Source organism: Palaemon carinicauda, chromosome 43 (genome assembly GCF_036898095.1).
Source record: "Palaemon carinicauda isolate YSFRI2023 chromosome 43, ASM3689809v2, whole genome shotgun sequence".
NCBI classification, from domain to species: domain Eukaryota; kingdom Metazoa; phylum Arthropoda; class Malacostraca; order Decapoda; family Palaemonidae; genus Palaemon; species Palaemon carinicauda.
Window position 1 is genome coordinate 1,942,986 of NC_090767.1, and position 5,414 is coordinate 1,948,399.

Below are 5,414 nucleotides of genomic sequence, written 5' to 3' on the forward strand. Positions count from 1 at the left end.
CTCAGAATAATATGAAGTGAATTTGCTTCTTAGAAATTTGAGATGATTGTTGTTGTTGTTGTTGTTATTGTTGTAGATTACCGGACACTTTGTGAAGTAGTTTAATGTACAAAATGGCTCCCTTCCTGAAGAAGCCTCAAATTCCTTTGATATATAGATAGACCATAGGTCATAGGGATTCATATTGGGTTACTCTGCATTCAGGGGACATTGTTTGTCAGAAGAGAAACTTCTTAATAGAACAAAACAAATAGTCTTTATATTTCTAGTGTCCCTGTAATTTATTAAGATCAATATGGAATGACTTTTAGAGAGAGAGAGAGAGAGAGAGAGAGAGAGAGAGAGAGAGAGAGAGAGAGAGAGAGAGAGAGAGAGAGAGAGTACCATCCTCCACCGAGACTAACAAAGAAGTGGGACATCTCCTCACTCAGCCAACACATCTAAAAGGTCATCGTCACGTGACCATCACATTGTGACATCGTCCGTTGCAGTAACGTCACATTTCTCTGTGACATCAACTCAGATCTGTTGATTATAGACAACAAGGAAACAAGGAAGACATGTACACGTGAAGAATCTCCCCTCCCCCCCTCCTTACCATATATACATACCACTTTATTTAATGTCCTTATGATGGTAATAATATAAAAAAAAAACAGTTAGTATTAGAGATAAATATATTATATCAACAACATCATATTATCAGTATAATGTCTAAATATCAGTAAAAATTAATAGTGAATTATATAATCAGGTGCAGTGCATAAATTGTCCATATTAACACAAATGAAAATTATAATCCAGGTTTTTTATCAATATCATATAGGAATATATATCAACAAAATGATATTCCCCAAATAACACAAAACATATATTAAATCTATTTACATTCCATGAGCAAGCATTAAGTGAAAATCAGAATTCAAGGAATGGTATATATAGTACATTAGATTATATGTTAATAAAAAAATATTCCAGACGGCTACAAAATATATAGTTTAATAACAAAAACAGTACGTTCAAATGATGTCGTGAATGGGTATCGAGTATAAAAATAGTATATTCATATTATGTTGTCAATAGATATACAGTATAAAAATAGTACAATTAAATTATGTCGTAATCGGTATACAGTATAAAAATAGTATATTAAACTTATTTTCTTAAAGGATGTTCAGTATAAAAATAGTAAAATCAAATTTTGTCATAAATGGGTATAAAGTATGAAAGTAGTATATTCAAATTATGTCGTAAATTGGTATAGAGTATAAATATAGTACATGCAGATCATGTTGTGTATGGGTATACGGTATAATAAATAGAATATTCAAACTGTGTCGTGAATAAGCATACAGTATATGGGAACTGATATATATTTAGAAAAAGTGCGATTTTGTGGAAGGGAATAACTGTGGTATGTGAGGAAAAAATACATTCTATAAGGACTATGAATACTGTATGTATCAACAACAAAAATTATTCCTGCTAAGCCATTGATAAAATATTATAACAAAAAGAATATACAGCACCAAGATATTCTGAAAAAAAAATAGATAAATTATGAATTAAAAATTTCTTGTCTTCTGGTTACAGTGAAGATATATAGTATATTTTTAATTCTCTAACGAATTTTTAGATTTTTAAGGTAGAATTGGCACTAGCTTCCTTGCTCACCCAAATACCCCATTGAGCAGGTGAGAAATAAGGGTCATGGGGCATAGACAGAGTTGGAAGTCTGAGGACAGGAGTCAGCAGGTGGAGAGCCTCATACTACAGGACCTTCCTGGGGCACTGTAAACCTTATCTCAGCTGCCGCTTGTTATCAGAATCTGGCATTGGACTATTGTGGACTTCTCTCACTTAGGATCAGATTCCTGTGGAAAAAAACATAGGATTTTAGGTTGAGAAGGTAGATTTTTCTTTGAGAAGGAATAAAAAGTTATTACAAAGCACATGGAATTTAGGATTGTATTTATAGGGGTTCTAAGAAATATTTATTAAATAGGTTGACTATGACAACAGGAGTGCACAGCTCTAAAGAATGGACTGGATGTAGAGACGAACAGAAAATAATATGAGTAGTGGAAATAAAATTCCTGAAAAGAGTACGTGGAATGATACATGATGGGAGAAGACCTGAAGACCTGTTGTTGAGATTACACATGTACAGGTGGACAGAAAAGCACAGTGGAGAAGTGGGTGAAATGTACACTGATGTGCTGGTTCTGTACCAAAATGCATGTTCTTTATTCCTGGAAATAAGTGATCAAATTCTGAAAAGAGTCAAGTATTCAAGTTCACTGATCACCATGTACTTTGGGCCATCATCATCATCATGAGGGATATGCTTCAGGGCTTCATTAATTTCAATTTCCACTTTGAGAAGAGAAACTAAAAGATTAATTCACAATTTTCATGTCAGCCATAGTAAAAAAGATTCTTGCTAAAGATATTGCTATAAGTTAATGTTGAGAGTAATCATTTCTGTACAGTAGCAAATTTGCAGATAGGAAGGTCGCCCTTATAGCTTTACACATTAACTCATTTTATTATGGAGAGTGTGTGTGTGCTATTAATGAAATAAAGAATATTTTGTTTTCATTATACTTCCTTGTAATTATATGATTATCATTGTGCTTGCTGGGTAATCCCTTAAATCTATTACATTTACCCTTAATCCATAAGTAAGGTCGTTTCCCTTGTGTGCTGATCAAAAGCAAAGTTCTAATGGTACTCACCTGAAGATTGTGATCAAACCGGAGATGGGGTGAGTTCTTTTCAGTTCCGATCAATCAAGAGGCTCTAATCACCTAAGTGGATTCCAGATGATTTGCTGGGATGAAGATGTCCTCGTCTTGTTTCTCAAGGAGACTAGACTACTCTTCTTTGGTTATTTGAATCTGCAATTAAATGAAGTTGATATTAAAAACTTCTCATAAAATATATGAAATAGCATTTGAAAAAACAGATCATCAAAATGGATTGAATCTTCCAGTTTTCGCATTACATTTATGATAGAACATTGTTCGAAAGAAAATATTCCATATTCATTTCAATAATCTTAATAAATTCACATTTAAAAGGACAATCTGGAATTAAATGGCTCCTTCATTCCAAGTCTGATCATTCCTGAATTTGTCACAATAAGGGAAAAAGAGAAATATTAATTATGCATCGACCAAATCCAGAGAACCATCCGGAATCAAATGGCTCCTTCATTCCAAGTCTTATCGACCAAATATCGACCAAAGAAAAATATAGAAGTTGAAGAGAGGAGGCTCTGTGCAAAGAAGTGGAACATGACTCTAGAGAAGGACAAAGTTAAGGAATGGCTATGTCTGGTACTCACCTACATCGATCCGAGAAGAGAAGTGAAGGAATTAACACTTTGAGAGATGACCTGCTTTTCCCTGAGGTCAGACTCTATTTCCAGAATGCAGATAATGTCTGTTGTTTAGGTACATTGCCGAACCCTTCCAGCCATGCAGAGGCTCTTGTAGTTTTTGCATCCTATAGGAAAAAGGTCTCAAAAAAGGCCTGAAAAACTCTCCACTCCTGCCCAGACAACAAAATAAAAACCATGAAAAGCTGTCGTATAAGCATGACCTCTCACCAGAGGGCTGATTTAGGTGCCATTTGAAGAAATGGTGGAATTTCCCAAAAGAAGCTCAACAAATAATTCTCCTGAAAACATGTAATAAACAAAGAATTAATCTTTGGTGAAAAAAAAAATAGGTTTAAAGCATCTTGCTTAATGAGTGAAGACAAATTAGGTAAGTAAAATCCTCATGATGAAACTATTCAGAAGAGGGGAATTTTACAATTAGTTTCTAAAGACAAAAGTTGAATGATTGAAAACCCCAAGTTAATCTTTACTTATTTTTGTGATTCAGAAATAAAAAAAGTAATTTAGGACATATCTGTCTGTCTGTGCTGCCGAAGTGAGATATCCAATCTCTTTCACCTTTGTTTTTTTCTGCTAATATAATGAAGTTTTACTTCCAACTAAAAGAAAGAGGAAAGATTAATATCAAATTAAATATAAGACAGTACTGGAATATAAAAAGGTTCTAATATAGTTATGATATAGTAAATTATCAAATAAATATATTTTTATCATAAATAATAGTAATGTTAACAATGATAGTATCAATAAAAATGACAATATAGAAAACTTTTGCAAAAGTTATCGACAGGAGAGTAACTTTATTCTTCGCGTCTTATTCATTAGGAACAATAAACTTAGATTTTATTTTTTTCCTTTAATTCATTTAGAGTAGTAACTTCAAAGTTTTTAACTTAAAATCTTACCTCATCTTTTTGTCTCAGTTCTGTGTTCTTTATCCTCTCATCAGAAGTTGACTAAATGGGTCTGACTGACGCTGTTCTAACATTTCAGCTTCTCTTCAGTCCAACAGATGACAGTGGACAATATCCCCTTGCACCAGTCAGTCAGTCAGTCAGTCAATCAATGTTCAGTTCTACCAGTTCATCTGATCTGTAAAAAGGAAATAGCATCAACATACGAGTGCAAAACAAAGTTTGAGTGCTATAGAAAAGATAAAATGTCTACAATAGAAATCTTGTTGTGATATATCTTCACTCTGATCTTTTATTGCAAAACGAAATGGATCAACTAAATTAATAAGAATATGTAGTAGCAGAGCATATCTATTCATTATCATATAACATTAAATGCAGGATAGAAGTTGTACAAAAACACTTTACATGTAAGTTCACAAAAAAGGATATACTTCTGATAAATATCATTTTGCATGGAGCAAATTGCCTGTTATAAAATGAGTAAAATAAAGGAGTTGTAGACAGGAGTGTCTATACAAAAAAGAGGAAGAAGATTACTTTAGAGAAGGTCACAGATAAGGAATAACTGAGTCTGGTAATTACCACCATTAATCCGAGATAAGCTTTGAAGACCTGTCTTGGGGCTGCTCCCTGAGGTCAGATTCTGATTCCTCAATTCAGAAATTGGCTACAATTCCTTATGGGAGACTCTTTACTTTCGCTCAGGTGTTGACTGGACTCGGTGTGCCCAACCTCCAAAATAAAAACCTGAGGTGAGGAGAGCCACTTTAGAAAGAGTATGTCAAGCACCTCGTTCCACCAGCCGTGGTTTGGAGCTTCCCTCGCCGGTCCTGGCCTCTGACATTCCAGCTCAGGTCTTTGCAAGGAAAGACTGGCTGAGTGCAGGGAGATGTCCGAATGACATTTCTCTATAGTGCTGATGCAAGCACCATTAGAGAAGACGGAGGAACTCCCAAAGAGAAGCTCGTCACTTAATCATTTCCCTACAAAAATACAGTAAATATACAAAAATAGTTATTTTGGAAAACAGGATTATCAAATGACTCTTCCTTAATTGTCAATGATGAATTGGTGAAATAAATGCAATGGCT

General features: G+C 34.0%; 1 long non-coding RNA gene across 1 annotated transcript; it reads right to left on the reverse strand.

Moving 5' to 3' along the window:
* Nucleotides 1-992: 992 nt before the first annotated feature.
* LOC137633629 (uncharacterized) lies at nt 993-5,302 on the reverse strand. Its single transcript, XR_011042318.1, has 5 exons — nt 4,906-5,302; nt 4,312-4,498; nt 3,350-3,684; nt 2,739-2,900; nt 993-1,874 (listed from the first exon to the last, which is right to left on the reverse strand). It is a non-coding gene; the product is annotated as an uncharacterized lncRNA (long non-coding RNA).
* Nucleotides 5,303-5,414: the final 112 nt, after the last annotated feature.